An 18,317-nucleotide genomic window follows, 5' to 3' on the forward strand; every position below is an offset into this window, starting at 1 on the left:
GCCTGGGCTACACAGTGACGCTGTCTCAAAGAAAAAAAAAAAAAAAAAAAAAAAAGAAAAACAACAACAACAACAAACAAACTGCAAATGTTTGATATTATTTAAACAAATATTTCAGAGCAAATGTTTTATTCTGGAGATAAAAAGTATTCATCTATAAGATAAATGTCAAAACAAAAGTGCTAACGTTACGTGAATAGATATCATGGCTGAAAAACAGATATCATGATGGCTTCATACTTGGGTTAATAACATGCTATACTTTAAACAACTTAAATGTGAGTTTGATACACTCTGGAAAAGTGAGGGTTGAAAAGATGGCTGTAGGAGTGACACATTGATTTGAGGTCCTTATGAAGAATTTGAATAAAGTTATTTTATGAACTATGAGAATGGAAAAGAGCAGTAATTAAAAATTTATATATTATTTTATTAATGTATATGTGTAATCAAATTAATGCATTAAAATTTTTAAATGCACTTGATAATTTCATATAACTGTAAGGGCCCATATATTCAAGTTGGTCAAAACCTTAACTATGAATTTTCTTATTGAAAAAAATGGGGGTTTTCTTCATTTTATAGACAATTTATAAAATACCTCTATAATATATACTACATAATATATTACATATATAGATAAAATTATATACTTTCTTTGTACACATATGTGATATTTTTAGAAATGAAAAAGTTTATAAGCACAGAGATGTTCATCATGGCAAATTTTTATAATGGGAAAAATGTAGAAGCTACCTACATGCTTTCCCAAAAGAAAATTGAGTCCTCTATAGTATGTCCCCAGCTACATGGGTATGGGGCAGCTATACAAGTGAAAATTCACTAATGTGACTTTTCAAAGTACAGATTAGAAAGTATCTAATAACATAGAGAATGGATTACATAGTGTTAAAAGAGATACAAAGTAGTATATGGAATAACATTTATAGACTATGTAATAATAGGTACACGGGCAGTGAAAACTCAGAAGAAATATACCAAAACAGTAAATGTGGTTACTTTTGGTAGCTGGCCCAATTTTCTTCCCACAGGGAATTCTGTGATGAACGAAAGAGCTCAGGTCCTTGAGTTCAGCTCCCAGCCAGTGCAGGCAGCCTCGCAGTAGCCATCACTGGACTCTCGCAGACAGCGATGTTTCACTGCTGAACTATGGCAAAGCCGTTCCCACTGTTGAATTGCAATCTCTTTCCAGGTACCTCTCCCTGCCCCTTGATCCACATGCTACCCGCTGCGGCAATGCCTTTCTCAATGTTCAGGTCAATGCCCTTTGACTAGACGCTCCAGCCAGTACTATTCCTGGATGTGGAAAGAGAAGTGCTCACTCTGGGAGGCTCCAGATTCTCCACGTGTGATTCACAGAGCACCAAAGAGAGAACAGCCTTCCACCTTTCATTTTGAGCACTGTCGCTTAAGCTTTGAAAATTCTGCCACAGTGCTTCAGTCTCTAGCGTATGGCTATTATCTCTTTTAAAATAAAATGTTACCTCTGTCTCCAATCTTAGAGAAACTAATGTCTTCCCCTGTGTCCATCACTCAAACATTAGTGAAAATTGGATTCAAGTAATCATTGAGATTGCATTTGGATGGGAATAGAATGAAAGCAATGAGAGATGCAATGAGGAGGAGGGTCCGAGAAAAAGGCAACCTACTTTACAGCTGCCAGAAGGATGGGCTTCAGTAACCTGCCTGAGTCACTGACAGAACTTTGTGCATTCCAGCAACAGCTAAGCAGTTTTTTTCTTTTTTTTTTTTGAGTGCGACTTTACTTGAATTTTTAGGTATTCTTTCAGAGCCTTAGGAAAACTCACATTCTTTGAGGAGGTCAGGTTAATACCAATACTGTGAGTCCACAACAGTATTTCCTGGGGTAGTAATGTCTTTATTCTACTCCTTGTACTTAGTTCCTTTTCTTATTTTTCTTAGTTTTATTAAATAGGCATACAGCAAGGATAATTTTCTTGGGGAAAAATAGTTTGGGAGAAAAATTCTACAGACTTAGGGGTAACCAGGGCACAGAGAGTTGCAACACAAGAACAACCTCGTAAGCCCTGGTACAAATTAGCAATGTGAGTCTGATCACCAGAACCCCCACTACCACTGTCCTATATGCAGAGAGGGAAAAGTCTTTCCCTTAGTTTGAGTTCTACCCAGTGTATGACCACCATGTGCGATTCAGTGAGATGGGTCAGGTCAGTGACACGTGAAGGTGTTATGTCAGGGTTATAGGTAGATCTGATTTTCCCGAAGTTCCTGTAAAGGTATATAACCTGGTTTCCAATGATTTCCTTAATTCTGTTTCAACCTTCATAAATCTTATTAGTAATTTAGTTTTCTTAATTCCCAAGAGAATTAATTAAATACGAGGAGATTCTCTGAAGAAAGTCACCTAGTCTCTCTCTTTGAGCAAGTGTTAAATGATTGAAGGGATCACGTGTATGGGAATCGCTAAGAAGATGATTCTCAGGCCCAGCTCTGGTGGCTGCTTCCTGGGTAAGTGGCGGTTGTGGCCCACATCTGTTGTGAATTGGCCAAAAGCCAGCAGCTTTTGTTCTCTGAATTGGAAAGGAACTCAAATGTTGGATGCTAGGGGTACAGGGTACCACAGGATGTGGACATTCTGGGGCTCTGGTGCCTGCTAAGGAAGCTGCATCTGTTGGATCAGGCAGCAAGTGGGAGGACCGAGACAGTACAGGACACGAGCAGTTTCCCAGCACTCAGACCTCATCTGTCGCACCACTTCCTACTTCTCTCTTGGGACACAGGCTTTTCCAGGACTACTGAACAGGCTATATGGTCAGGTCTGACTAACAGCATCAGTGTGAGGGCTCACACACTGCCAAACATAGAGATTCTTCCTCCAGATGTGACACAGGCAACATGACTTGATTTTTTTTCTGTTTTGTTTTTTGTTTTTTTCCGGTACCGGGAATTGAACTCATGACCTTGGGCTTGCCAGGCAGGTACTGTGCCGCTGAGCTAAGTCCCCAGAGGCAACATGACTTGGGACGTGGAAGTGAAAAAGCTATGGCAGAACCATCCTGACCCCTTACTGGCAAGCAATGTAGCCAGAGAAAAAGCCGTGGTAGGAAGAAATTTTCTCTCTTGTTTTTCTCAAAGGTCAGTAAATGCTGTGCAAAACGGTTCTTCCTCCACATGGTCCATCTGAACGGATAGCTAAGTTAATTTGTGTATGTGAGATAGAGTCTCTATTTTCATCCTAAATTCTACATATGCAGAAACAACTTGTGGGAACTATGAGAAATACATTCAAATGGAAATATAGAGTGACTAGAGACCTGTTTTCCATAGAATCCTTGGAGTCTTTACATGGGAGAGAGGAGAGGATTTTTCTCTGGAGTCTTATTTGACTGTGGGTCTCTGGACTAATATAAGCCTGTGTTGACTTGTTCTAGGCAATTTTTGAGTAGACCAGGCCTACCATAAACATATTGTAGGACAAGGTGTGGTCTTAGGCAAACAAACATAGTCCAGGGTTGGAGTAGTTTAGGGTGACAGTGCCTCTTTCTTCCATTGAAGTCGTGTGATCTGAGTTGCGTTCATTCAGCCCACAGGACTGATGCATTCCATGACTTTGCCTGGGAGCTTTGTAAGATCTTTATGTATTGTAGAATCTGAGACTCAGTCTTGAGCCTTTGCGAGAGTCATCTATCCATGGCCCAACCTTTTCCAGTGACAAACTGCAGTGACTGGGATGTAGATAAAAACTCCTGAGTCTCTCTGAGTTTGGCAGTCCAAGGGTGACTAGAGTTCAGGCTCAGTCAAAACATGCTGCTCTGGGATAAGTCTTTGAGAAAAATGCCCACAAAGGGCGCAAGGAGGTGCTAATGTTCAGACTTGCACAGGATGGGGTGGGGCTGAGAGGGAAAAACAAGAACAGGAAGGGACCTGTTTTATATCACTTTCCTGCTGAGACGTAAAGGGTCTGGAATGATCATTGCTGTAGGATGTTAAGCTCAGGTGAGAGAGCTGGGAGGGAGAACTGAGAGGAGGAAAATTCTGCAGAGTATGGATATTCTGTGAGTAGATTTCAAAGTATTTAAGGGGCGAGAGGGAGAGGGAGAGAGAGGCGGGGGAGAGAGAGAGAGAGAGAGAGAGAGAGAGAGAGAGAGAGAGAGAGAGAGAGAGAGAGAGAGAGAGAGAGAGAGAGAGAGGACTTAGAGACAATACATTTCAGATGACATCAAGTGAATGATTGGTTTTTTTAACTGGTATAGTCCAGAGAAATGAAAAAAAGAAATCTCTCCATAGAGGTTTGTGAAAAAACCAAAACAACAACAACAACAAAAAAAAAACCAAAAAAAAAAAAAAAAAACCCAACAAAAAAAACCAATTTATACACTGATCTTGCCATGAAAACGAGAATGTACAGGAAAGTCCTGCTGGAAGTTGCTTCTGTAAGAAAATACTGGAAAGTACAAATAAGTCAGACACTTGCAAAAAATGTTACAGATCCATGTTTAATAAACGGTCAGGTTTAACATGCCTTGGAACACACAATTCTCCGTCCGAGAATTGGTAACAACATTTCAGGACATGGGTCTGGGCGCCTTGCATGGAGTAAAAATGGAAGCTGCTGTTTTGTGTGAGCTCAGCCAGGAAGACACAGGGGACTTTCTGGACCCCTATTCTGTTGTTTAACAGGAGACTCTGCTCAAATACAAGCTGAGATATCTTATGTTTTAAAGTCTTTTGTTTTTGAATGTTGCACAGGGCTGTTACCGTATCTGAGGACCTTACTTTTTTCATCCTGTGTAGGACAGAAACCCTACCCTGGGGACAGATGATTTATTGCAAACCCTGCCTAAGACCTAATTCCTATCAGTATCTCGGGTAGCTTATAAGTGGATTCTGATGCTCTTATATAGAAATACACACTTCCTGGTTCTTTCTGTGTCTGCCCCCAAATATAACAAGGTAATGCTCTGTGTGGTTATTTGGGAGCCAGCTGTATCTTACTTTCTTGCAGGGATATTCGAACGGGTTTCCTTTGGGGAAGTGTAAGACTAAAGATAAGCCACAGCCTGAAGCCCGGTCTGCTGACTTGAGCACAGATGGGAGAACGTTAACAGCCAAGAAATATGAGGTCTTGGCTCCTTTCCCAGAACTGCCAGGCTAAGACCTTGGCAAGGACTCAACAGGAAACTGAACTCTATTTGCATATCCTTTTATACATGGGAGATTAAAAGCTTCAACCTTGAGTGATCACAGCTTTTGAGAATCACAACCAGGCATTAAAGAAGGGGAGGAGTATCCCAAGGGAGGTGAGCTGGGGGTGATACCAGGTAGCTATGAGGTTAGCAATGACTTTCAGTCCCCTTTGATTAATCATGAGTGTATTTCATTCAGTTCTTTTTTGGATTTTATCCTTATTGGGTCATATAAAAGAATCAGCAGGCAGAGATCTATGCTTCCTAAATCTTGAGAATCTGTCCAATTTGATCCCCTTTGTCCCACAAATAAATCCTTCTCTTTCTTTCTGGGCAGAGATCTACAGAATTTCTTGATGCTGAAGGAAATGTAGAGATTATCTAATAACAATCTAATCTAATTAAACTCTTTTACTGTACAGATAGGAATATGAGGTGCAAATAAATTAACTGACTTGTCCACAAGCCCACAAAAAGTTAGGAGTGTGTTCGGCCTCCTAAATGAGTTACTTTTTCAACAGGCTGCTAGTTTTTGGCAGGTGGAGGTTTCCTTAGCTCTCAAGTAGCTTCTTTCCAGTTTGTGATTTGGCACAGACACGTTGATCATCAACTTCCATCAGAGCGTGCATTTCTGGCAAGACAGTGACTCCGATTCTGTGGCTTTTTCCCTAGTTCCCCCAGACCAGGTCCCTGTGATTCTTTAGTGAAAGAAGCCAGAGGACTGGAATGAGGATATTTATCTTTCAGATTTATTTAGGGGAACTTGGCTTTCTCGGTCAATTACTACAGTGAAAGCTAACACCAGGTGGAGAGCATGGACAACAGGAAGTTGGACAAATGTCATGCTTCATGGGTAGCAATTAACAGTATAGCTTGCTTTGTAAGGTCAGAAAATGTGTCTCTATTCCTAAAAGGGTACAGTGGCTAAATGTATCCTAAAACCAGAGGCTTTTTGGGAGCGCATTACTAAAGCTGGATAAGGCCTGAGCTTTTTGAAAACTGAGACCACTCCTTGAACAGCTCTTGTCCCAGACATCTGAGCCATGTTTACTGGAAAAGAAGTTTGGTATGAAAAATTCATTGTCCGTGTTATTTCTTTTTTTTAAAAAATTTTTTTTTTCTGGTACCTGGAATCAAACTCAAGACGTTGAGCGTGCCAGGCAGGTGCTTTGCCGCTGAGCTAAATTCCCAGCCCTGTCCCTGTTATTTCTGGTAGGGCAGAGACACTTTAATCTGGTGCAGACAAAGAGCAATGAGGACACAGCATCTTAGGGAAGAGAAACACTGCACAGGGGTGACCTTGCCTTTGGGGATTTGACTATCATCAGCGCAGGGAAAGAACTCAGAGAGGTTATTGGGGAAGACCACTCCTGATGGGGGAACCTTTATGAAAAATGGCGGTACATGTGAATGTCTTTGTTTGGGAAAACATTCATAGTCACTGGAAATGACCCTTTCATTCTCACTTTTTGGCAATTTCTCTTCTGGATGAGTCACTTCTCTTCTGGGTAAGTAGTTTACTTTATACCATAAAGTATTGAGAGCTATGGCGTATTCATGTTATTGAGCACCTTTAGGGTGATTCTCACCCAGGTGTGCCAGGTGCTTGCCAGCAGTTATTTAATTTAAGCCTTGTAATAACCCTACAAAATGATTTCCCCTGTTGTAAGGATGAAGAATTAGAGATTTAGAGAAATTAAGCAACCTTCTTTAAGGTGCCAGAATTAATACGTGAGAAGTTGTCTGATTTTTGTCTGACTTTCTTTTGCCAATAAAAGAATTTAAAAAGATATTTGCAGTGTATAGTCTAAAGTTTTTAATGCATTTATGGTGGGTTGACTTTGGTAAAGTTAGAGACAATATGCAGATTCTTGTTTTAAAATCCAACATACAGTAATATTTTGGGGGAATGATTATGCTTATTAAGTTTTGTGTATCACTTTACCTACCTGTACTATATTACTACTTATTGGAAAACCAATAAGTTAAATAAGTTATGCCATGAGATCTTTTCTGAAAACAAAGTTTTCATGGGCCTGTACACATGGCAGGGACTACAGCAGACAATTACTTTGAACTCACAAAAAGTCCACTCCCATCTTTCTTTCACCCTGGCATGGTCACACATTTTGCCTTTTCTGTTTATTTCTTCCAGTGTCCAAAGACAAAGGAAAAAAACTATCATGGGCAACGAGCCTCACCTGAGGCAGGTGAAGGCTAGATTGTCTGATTACCCAGTAATTGTTTAGAACGATCCCTCAGGTGAATAGGACTTCTGGAAGAGTCACTCAAGTTTTATCACTCTGATCCCCCAACATACTTTTCCCCACTCTTTGGTTTAACTGGCTCTGCATAAGTAAGTTGGAGGGGAAAAAAACAGGAAATTTCAAAGGAGTAAAATGAAGAAGTTATGTTCCATAGGTAAGTAAGAATAGTTCCAGTATGATCCAGGTGGAGATGTAGATGCGGAGAGGGAGACCCAGCTAGAGAAAGACCACTTTCTTATGTGCAGATTCTCCTGCTCTGCCTACTGGGGAGATTTCAGATCCCCCTATTACAAGCACAGTAATAGTCAATGGGGTCTTCCTATTTCAATCTATTGGTTTGTAAATATAACTGATTATTGACACCGTTGCTGGTGATAACAAATCTTCCTCCTTGGAAGTTGTATAAAGCTTAATATCTTTCAAAGGACAAAGCTTGGAAACATCCATGTGGTCTTTCTTGGAGGTACCAGTTCATATAAAGGAATCTGAAGTTAAATTCAGAGGCGCAGGTGAGCATCAGGAAGTCCGCAATATCTCACAAGCCCTCTGAAACACTGGACCTCTGGGAAAGAGGAAGCATGATAAAAATCATAAAAGACAGACATTACATCACCTCAAAGTGATGACGCCTGCATTGCCAGATAGAACAGCAGAAGGAGAGCCACACAGGCAGATACCACGTACTGCGGACTGAGGGTGGGAAAATGCTGCAAACCAGAGGCTACCATCTTCTCAGATGCTAAGAGTAAGAGCAACATCATGAGGTCCCAACCAGAGACAATCCCACCCTCTGTGCGTGTCTTGCTTTGACAGAGTCTACTGGAGTCTGTGAAAGCTCTGGTAGGGTGTTGGGCCCATTCCATGAGCCCAGGGTATTTGCTCACAGACGTGATTTGAAAAATCACATTTAATATGCTCCAGGAAAGGAAGACTTTTGAACTGGAGGGTCCGGAGGCTGTGGGGTGGGCTGCCTGCACCTGTGTCTCGGTTCAGCTACTTGACAAGCCGTGTGACCCTGGGCAGTGCTTTGGCTTCCTGCTCAGTGCATAGGGTAATAATAGCATAGGTCACTTGGGGGAACTAAAGAGATTACATCATGTTAATGACTATGGACAGAACTTGCACATAGGAGAGTCCTTTATGATTGGAGGCCATCAATCAACAGTATGAGTAGTAGCTCTGCAGTGGCTAATGATTTTCATTTCAAGGGAATTTTTATTTTTAGCTTCTTTTTGCTGAAATTTCAGAAAGTTTTCTCTTTTCCGCAACTCATAGGAATTGGGAATGACAGATCACAGGAGCTACAGAAAATGAAAACTGGAAGCGACCTCAGGCTGTGTCAGGTCCAGCTTCTTCACCTTACAAATGAGCCGAGGATGCGAAGAGATGGGCTCCTTCTCACAGGGCAGACGTAGCTTTTAAACACAAGGTACAGGTTTGTAGGGTTCTTTCCTATTGTGTAATAACACTTCGCTTGGGGCAATTAATTGCTCTATGACTCACTCAGGGGAACTCAGAGATAGAACAGGGCTGTGATCCTGTTCAAGGGGCTGACCAGTGCTGATAAATTATAATATACAAAATGATCGACCTTATAATTTTATAACACCTCACTGGCTTTCCTTTTCCTTACAACATTGTCACAGTGTTGGTTTAGCCTTATTTTGAAGAAGTGAGGGAGAGATGTTTTGTCTGAATGGAACGAGGAAGAGCTGCCTGCAGGCTCTGGTCTTGATACATCCCCTCCCAGCAAAGCAGTCAAGAGGCCCTGCAGTGAGGAGAAGGGTCCCCAGGGAGCAGCATTATACAGCTGAGATGAGAGAGGAGGCTAGCCTTTCTTCTTTTACCCAGAAAGATGTGCTGAGCACCTGCTGTGTGCTTAGTATGATGCCAAGTATCCACAGGAATATAAAAGAACCCAGGGCAGGGTGTGAGATTTCAAGGAGTTTCCAGAAAGAGGTAGAAATCACAGACTGAACTGTAGGCAAGCCCTCTGGAGTTCTTTGAGGGCTTTGTACTCCCAAAACACAGAAGAAACTTTTCATTCTCAAACCAGGAAGGCATTAGTCAGGGGCTCAGCTTGGCTGGGAGGAGATTTTCCAGCTGACTAGAGGGGAGAGTTGCCTAGCAGAAATGTTGCTTAGCCTGGAAACACACGAGTAATAGAATGCTTTTCTGTGGCAACCCGGGATCAGGGTGTGGTGGGAGTTTGGGGAATTCTGGGTTCTTTTGGCTTTTCCACTAGCTGGTTGTGTGATGGTGGGAAAGCATATTATTAGAGTTCACTAGAGGAAGCGAACGCGCGCGCGCGCACACACACACACACACACACACACACACACACACATACGCACACTACTATCTGCATGCTGGAGAGCTAGAGCATCCAGTCAAAAGTTGAAGGCCTGGAACTCACTACAGAGTCCAGTGGGAGTACATTTTGGAAAGCTGAAGTGTCCACATTGGAAGGCTGAGAAGTCTTCACTGGAATCCTGGATAAACACCCAAAGGCCAGATTGAAGGCTGAAACTCCTCCCAAGGAGCAAAAAGGGCAGACTTCCTTCTTCTTTCCCTTTTCATTCCATCTGGGCTACAAGCCTGGTTAGTGCTACCCCCAACCAGGGTGGGCCTTTCCTCTGGGTAAATTCATCATCCAGACACACCCAGAACTGTGCTCCCCTAATCCCTTGGTATTTCTTGTTCAAGTGACACCACAGTTATGTCATTTAATGTCTTCCTTCCTCACTTCTTTGTCCGCTGAAGAGACTGAGTCAGCTGGTGACCAGGGTCACACCATCTTAATATGTGATATGGTAGTAACTGTCCTCCATGTAGAAAAAGTAATGATGGTTTTGATGCTAAGAAATGGACTAGCTGTGAACTCTGAGATTTTAAATGGATTCTTCCTACAGACAAGGGTCATTGTTACTGAGCCACCTCTCTGTTTTCAGTTGATAGTGTCAGTTACACTGGCCCCTCTGTGGTTCTTTGTCCTTATTTATAAACACGGTTCATGAAGTCCTTCTTCACTTCTTTAGAAGACCAAGGCAGTTAATCTTTTATTAATTACTCATGATTTTAACACAGGCATGAGGCAAACAGGGTTGAGGGGTTTATGTAGTGGGAAGCCTTTGATGTGACAGACAGCTATGACAACACACATTCCTGCTGCATATCCTTGGTACTGTCCTGTGATACTGACTTTCCCTCACCACTGCCTCTGAGTGAGACTTTGTCAGGTGCCAAGTGGACCTGGAAATTGACTCTGGGGTTTTGCCTGGGTGTTGTGGCTCCAGTACACCCAGGAGCCATGGAGGCTCAACTCCTGAAGTGTGGCTCTCAGTTGTAAATGTACTTCAGCGCTCCCCACAGTCACTCCTATGCTCAGATTTTCTGACTGCTTTCTGGAGAGGAGAAAACCCACAAACTCCACCAGTGTGAACACATGTTTTATTTCAGCTGTACAATCTGCTGGGATAGTTTTCCAGGGCACATTGATCTGCAAGTATAGATGAGGCTATAGGCCATCCCCAAATGCTGACACAGGTGAGCAGACTAGGGGCCAGCTGGAGAAAGGCATCATGCACTTTGCATAATTTCATGGCTGGGAGGACATGCTCATCAGGCCATAGACCATGCGTACAGGAGTAGGGAGAGAGTCAAAGGGCTTGACATTACATATCCCATTTCCCACTTGTCAGTAATTTGATTCTGCTGTCTTCCTCTTGACGGTGTAAGTTTTGATCTTTTCTGGATTGCTTCCATGCTGTCCCTCCCACACCCCAACACACTTTGGCTAATTAATGGAATTACATCATGGGTCTTGAAAAATGAAAATCTGAGCTACTGCAAAGGAGCTCTCAGCAAGACAAGAAGAAAAAGCGATCCCCTCCCCCAGCCTATAGGAAAGTTGGCTTTATTGCGTGTTTTAAAACTATTCATGAAAATGTTATTTCTAACAGATGAGTATAGCAAATCCCTAACTTCAAATATTGGCTCTCTGTCCACAACCAGCCTTTTGCTGAAATGTCACTTTGTCATTGCAGTCTTTCTTGACAAAGAATGAAATTTGTAATATCTTGATCGAAATTTGCAATATCTCCCTGCTCTTGGCAACACACTCTCTGATTTCTCTTCCCCTGTCTGTCTCTGCCTCTCTCCTTCTCTATGGCAATCATCACTATCTAATATACATTTTACTTTTTCACTTAATTTTGTGTTTATTTCCACTAAAATATAATTTCCATGAGCTTCCAATAATTGTAATCCTGGTGTTTCTAGGTCAGTACCCTGCACATAGTAGGTAATTCATAAAGTTTTTTTGAATGGATGGATGAATGAGCATTGTTACATTCTATGAAAGCAGTTTTAATCTTCAAAAGTCTACATATGGGATTGATTTTCTTTCCTAATAACTTTTTGCACTAGTAACGTATTTATACTGACATTTCTTTTTCTGAAAGTTATAAATACCCATGAGGTTTTGTCCTTAAGCCAGAACAGGGTAATTTAAATTTCCTTATCCTACTGTATGCATACAGGTAGAAAGAAAACTTATGACTTAAATTTCTTACTTAAATACAGAGTAAGAGGATCTGACCTTATTTAAATTAATATGAGCAATTGCCTCTTGGCTTGAATTCCATTGTCCTCCCACTGATATTTCTGCTATTGAGCACGGCTGGCTGGGTGGTACACTGCGCCACTGGCTGACTGTGGCCTGGAGCCCTTGACCCTCCTGGGTGTGCCTTTGAAGAGTCTTCAGTATTCAGTGCACACAGCTATATACTGTTACCATTCATAACTGTGTGTTTGTGTATGTGTAAATTGCTGAATAATAAAAGTAAAAGACCCCAATGGATTCTGTGTTCTTAAAGAAAATCAAAGCCATGGGGTGATGTGTTGGTGGTAGGCTGAAGAGGGGTTAGAATTGCTCTTTTGTTTAGGAAAAGGTGTTAGTGTAGCTTTGGTTATAAAACAGGCCCTTGCAGGTCTGCCTAGGGGGGCAGTTTGCAAAATTCCTTTGTGAAATAAAGTGAAGGCATTCAGCTTTTTCCCTGCTAGGCCAAGACTTAGGTCCTGGGCCTTGGGACATAAAGGTGAGAAAAGTTAGAGAAAAGAGTGAGCCTGTCATCTTCCTTATTTTACCACCATGCGGTAGATGTTCAAGGAATTTAAGAGCACTGATGTTTACTCTCTAAGTAAGTGATTTGGTGTTTTCAAGTTCTCTATTGTCAACCCTTCAGAAAATCTTACACAATTAATAGCATTCTGTTAGGACAGGTGAGATTTAGACCAGAGAAAGCACCTTGGAGGGCAGAGTCAGCGCGAGTCTTGTATATCACTGTGACCTCAGCACCCAACAAAGTGCGGTACGCCTGGCCCTCTCTCACCAGTGTCTCACTCACCCTTTCACCTAGTACATTTACAGAGCACCCACCATGGGCCAGACTTGGTCTAAGTGCTGGAGTTAAGGCAGCAAAAACAAAAAAAATCAGACAAAAGTCTCTGTCATTGAGAATCTTGTATTCTGGACAACAAACAGGCAAGCAACATTTATAATATGTCAAAGGGCGATCAATGTCATAGAGCAAAATTAAGCAGATGTGAAGGATGGGATGCGCTAGAAGCATGGATGAAATGCTCTTACAACAAAATTAAAGCTGCGCCGGCCTGTCGTTTCAGTTAGTGTTTGGGGGAAATGTGTTCAGCTGAAGAGTGTGAGAGAAGGCTTCACTCTGGAGTTTGCTCACCTTGTCAGTGTGGAAACTTTTATCAGCAGCACGTATTGTCTGCCTCACTGCAGTGTCCAAGGACCTTCCTGAGAGCAGAGCAGGTTTGGCTAGAAATTAATTTTTATTCTTTGTACAGTGGCTGCTGCACCTTAATCCACCACATTATTTTCAGGGCCCAGTTGTTCATTTTCAAATGCAGAGAACTGTAGATAGGAGATCTTGAGCCTATTCACTGCTTCTGTGTAAGCGATAAGCGGTGACAATGGAAGAGACACACTCAGACATCTTCTCTCTCTGTATGGGGAGAGGTGAGCGGTAAAGTTAGCATTGCTGTGGGCCAGAAACCCACGGCATTTTCCTAGCCCTCATTTCACCAGCTCCAGCCTCATAGCTGCTGTGCCAGACAGGCCCCTGTGAAGGGGAGGAAAAGGCAGGGGATCCGAGTCCTGCCAGAAGGAGTCCAGCAAGATAGCACCTCTGATGAGTGTCAGAAGGAAGGAGAATGTGGGTTCATTTCTCACTCTGCGGCCTGAGAGAAGAGCGGCTGATGTGTGGGGGGTGTCAGGTGAGGTGGGTGGGGTGAGGCTTGGTAGCTCTGTCCTCCTTTAGTCTGGGGAGCAAGACATCTTGGGAGAACTGTCTAGAAGTTGAAATTGCAGTTGGTACTTTAAAGTAGGGGAGGAAGGTGGGAGATATGGAAGGAGTTAGACACCTGTCTCCCATCCCTCTGGAGACACCCAGGAATCCAAAGTAACCTCTGTACAGCAGTGATGACCGGCCTCAGAGACCTGTGCCTCACCATTCTTCAAGGTGTTTCTCTAGTGTGTTCCACAGCTTTGGGCCCAGTGTGAGGACAAGTTAGACCAGGGTTCTGGCTCTGCTTCGGCAAGCAAGCTATCCACCCTGATTTGACTGAGGCTCACTGTCCCCACACGTAAAATGGGACGGGTAATGACCTCATGGAGACTATCACAAGCACAAGGAAGGAGAAGTGAAGACATAGAGATGGAAGGGAGGGGAAAAGACTATCTTGCGTCAGTAATCATCAAAATAGTGCCCTATGGTAGAGACAGACTCTTTGCCTCTGTGTTGGGCAAGATGGCGGGTGGGGCTCGCTCTTTGGTGCAGCAGAGCCTCCTTGTCTTCCAAGCCCCCCTCCTCCAGAACACCCAGATGTGTGATGTACATGGCTAGGGAGAAGGTGGAGTCACTCAGAGTTGTGTCTTGGAAAATGCCTTTTTAATTCATGCCGCACCCCAAGCATTTTGGGTATGTAGCTATCTTGTTACTTTCTTCATCATTGAGACACGGCAACCCACACCCACAATGCAAAGGAGGAAGGTTTCTTTTGTCTCACAGGGAGGAGGGAGGGAGATAGGCCCTTCCAGGCCATGCCCCTAGTGACCCACCTCCTCCAATAGGCTCTACCTTCTATATCACATTTAGCTATAAACTCATTAGTGGACTCCCATGCACCTGAGATCCAATCTTGTCTCAAAAGAGCTATCTGTGAGTGCATGAGGCTTTAGGGAGGCCATCTAGATATAACCATTACAGTACACAAACATTTTATGAACCTCTGAGAAAATTGTTAGAGTAAATGCCACAGTTCATTACTTAGGCTCCATCTCTCCTCTCTGCCCTCACTGCACCCCAGTTGTGGGGTTCTAGCATAACATCTGCCATGATTCTTCAGAGAACAGACAGAGGGACTCGGTGAGGAGTGGAGGCTCAGGTCTTTGAGTAGGGGCCTTGTCCATGAGGGCCATGTCCTGGGAGCTTTGCTGCCGCTTGGCTGCTGAGTCTTGCTTGGTTGAGGGCCCCGGCTCTGCCTTACATGTGCGAGGAGGGTGAGATGGATGAAGATGCAGATGCTCTGTGTAGCTCCACACAGGAACCAGTCTGGCTCCCAAGTGCTCCCCGGCTGGTCCCTCCTCTCATCCAACACCTTCTCTGAGGCACATGTGCCAGGGTAAACCAGCTCACGCTTGCAGCTGTTCCATCCCACAGCGGAGTCTTGCCAATCACAGGAGGCTCAAAGCACCTGTCTCCTGTTAATGGGACCACAGTGCCACTTGCAAGATTGATGATGTGGTGCAGTAAGTAAGGCCAACTGAGAGGAGGCTGAGGCAGCTTATTTGATTGATTACAAGGTTTTGCTACCTGCCCTCGACATTAAATTTGATATTGTTGCTCCATTCTCAAATTAGATATACACGTTGGCTACTTTGTGCTGATGTTAACAGTTAATACAAGAAGAAGAATTATTGACATTTACAGTTGTAATCAAAAAAACCATCAAACAAGGAGATCGATAGTACGTGCACGAAGACTCTGAGGCTGCTGTAATGACCGCTGCGTTCACCGCCAACTCCCTCGAGGCAAAGTTGGATAAGGCTGACTCACTCACGTATAAAAGAGCAATCCAGTGAAACACCGTCACCAAACTTGAACCAGTTTCCTGTTCTTTATTGAGCTCATCTGTCTTTTTTTCTCTGACGGATAACCTAAGGTACATTGAATTACACACACAGAATATTATAAAAAATGAAGAAACTGCCACTACTACATTGTAGTTTATGACAGCATAAAATTCATATGAATTTCAACAGGAGTGTTTGAGTTCTTTGGACCTACATTTTGGAAGTTAAATCTCAATACACTTTGAAATGTTGTAATCCAGCAGGTAAATTAATAGCAGCAACTAGGGAGTGCAGCAGAAGGCAGAGTCACTTATGACACAAAATAAGAGCAAAAGTATCAAACAACATTTGGAGATGGGCCTGGGAGCTAAACTCTCTCTGAGTGGATGAAAGACCCACCTCAGCTTTCTTACATTTCTCAGCTTTCTATTGCGATGGATCTGGGCAGACTGCCTCCAGGACATTTAGGAAGGAACAGCGCAGGTTTGCCTGACCCTGTGGTAGCTGCTCTGTCCACACAGCTGTTTGTTTAACTGCCCATCTTCCCGCCCTTCTCAGAGGACTGTAAGCAAGTACCCAAGGGAGCCACGTTATAGGGTATTGCAAATTGCACCATCAGTACCCAACTGAAGGAGGTAATAATGGTGCTCACACCTTATACAGTTCTTTGAAAGTTGCCAAGGGCAACTTCTTTGGACTTGAAATTTTCACATCAGTTTGCCTAGCTCTCGGCACCTCCTATGAATCTAGGCATTCTTGCTATGTGCCAGACCCTGAAGAGTCACCAAAGAATGGCAGACAACCTTTTGTCTCATGAGGCTTATGTTCTAGCATAAGAGCCAATCAGCACTCAGACATTTTGCACACTCAGTTCCCTCATTGCAGCTGTCATAAGTATTCTACAGAATCCCAAGGTTCACAAGAGCGTGATACAGGGCCAGGTTCTGGTCAGGATCGGGGGAAGTAACTTTGCAGTGAGGACTGGGTCTGTCATCCCTCCAGATCTGCTCTACTTCGGCTGCTCTAGGAGACTGACCTGAATGCATTGCATCCATTTCCCTCCCCCCTGGGAGGCTCTCTCATTCAGCCAGTGCAAAGCTCCTTCCGGAGTCTGCAGGGAGGGAGGAGAGGAAGGTGGGTATTATTGTCCCAGATTCCTTCCTGCTAGGTCAGGGCTGGCAGAGGTTGCCTTTCTCCTCTGACTCTAGTGCTTCTATGGCTACAGATCTGAATGAAGCCTTCTCACTGGCAGGCTTTGGGCCTAAGGTGGTGGCAGTTTCTCTGTTGCCAGCCTCTATGTTTTTCATCATCTTTTTTTGTCGTTGTTTGTTTGTTTCCCACAATTCTGTTGTATGAGTTGCCTATAACTGCATGGAAGTATCACAAATTTAGTGGTTCAAAACAACAGAAATGTTTGCCTCACAGTTCTGGGAGCGAACAGCCTGACATTAAGGTGTCAGTTGGGCCTTGCTCCTTCTTTGTCTCTTCCTAGCCTCTGGCTGGGTGGTCGGTGTTCATCTCTGGGGCTCTGGGGCTTGGCTTGTGGCTGCGGAACTGAAGTCTCTGCCTTCATTGCCACATGGTGCTCTCTGTGTGTCTGTCTTCACATGGCTGTCGTGTGGGGACACCAGTCACAGTGGACCAGGGATGCACTCTGCTCTGGTACGACCCCATCCTACCTACATATGTGTGCAATCTTCCTACTTCCAAATAAGTTCACATTCTAAGGTACTGGGGGTTAGGATTTCAACATTTTTTTCTTGGAGGGGTCTCAAATCAATCCCTGACAGCTGCTCACACTTGTATAAATGTCCCTGTCATTAGTTCTCAGTAATTACTCAGAATGCCCTCTGCCTCCTGCTGGGAGCTTGCCTGAAACACCAGGTAGAGGGGGCTGTGTAGGAAGGAGGACATTAGAAAAAGAATCAGAAAAAGCAAAAAGCCCGGGGGCGGGAAGAAGAACCATGGACTTAAAGCTGTATCGGTGTCAAAAGAACAGCAAGCAGGGCTCAAATCAGCCTGTGCCGCAAATCATTCCGAAAAGTCTTTTTGGAAAATCCCAGTAATGTGTGCACATTGATGACTATAATTTATATATTCCACAAGTTAGAGGTAATTTTAAGGGATTATTTTAATGGGTGAAAACAATCTTCCTGTAGGCCTAAGAGAGAGCTGGAGTGAATGAGAAATCAAAGCCTGAGGCGGAAGGCAGCGCAGGCCGGGACAGGCGCTGATAAGGTGCAAGGGTGGGGTGCAGCGCGGCTAGAAGTACTCTATCTGGGCTGGGACAGCCAGCTGGGCCTGGACCAGGATGGAACTGGAGCAAAGTAGGCCAGTCTTAGTGTGTCCAGGGGGAGGACAGAAAAGTCTCCAAGACCCTGCCCTCAGATTCTACCTTTGCCAGCTATGTGAAGGCTATGTTCCTTGTGTTCTGTAATTCTTCTTGTGTCAAGACCAAATGTAGGGCACTATTTCCTAGACCCTGGGGAATATCTGTCCTTTTGCATGACTTCTGGAGAGAACTATTTTTTCTTTACAATCTGTGATTAGTTTTCTGTGAGAAATAAATGAAGCTATATTTGCAAACACTTGGCTCATTGCTTAGCTATTTTTTAGTTTTCTCCTTGCCTTAAAAATAAGATGATATTTGAGGAGAGGGAGAGAGAGAGAGAGAGAGAGAGAGAGAGAGAGAGAGAGAGAGAG

The 18,317-nt window shown here is 43.5% G+C and overlaps 1 long non-coding RNA gene and 1 gene segment (V, D, J or C); one reads left to right on the top strand and one right to left on the bottom strand.

Annotated features, from left to right (window-relative positions):
* Positions 1-18,317, bottom strand: part of LOC102015697 — a gene marked incomplete in the record, with an annotated part of 840,941 nt that overhangs the window by 106,933 nt on the left and 715,691 nt on the right.
* The window catches only part of LOC102015180, a 36,966-nt gene that overhangs the window by 17,414 nt on the left and 1,235 nt on the right, over positions 1-18,317 (top strand). The window contains exons 1-2 of one of the 4 annotated variants that reach the window (XR_001232674.1): positions 5,039-5,303; positions 8,732-8,885. This is a non-coding gene — a long non-coding RNA (uncharacterized LOC102015180). Of the gene's footprint in view, positions 1-5,038; positions 5,304-6,118; positions 6,256-6,421; positions 6,698-8,731; positions 8,886-18,317 lie in introns of those variants that run through there. The other 3 variants (XR_001232675.1, XR_001232673.1, XR_259813.2) reach the window with 3 other exon arrangements.

The sequence above is a fragment of the Chinchilla lanigera genome, unplaced genomic scaffold (assembly GCF_000276665.1).
Source record: "Chinchilla lanigera isolate Chin_1 unplaced genomic scaffold, ChiLan1.0 scaffold00008, whole genome shotgun sequence".
Classification (NCBI taxonomy): Eukaryota; Metazoa; Chordata; class Mammalia; order Rodentia; family Chinchillidae; genus Chinchilla; species Chinchilla lanigera.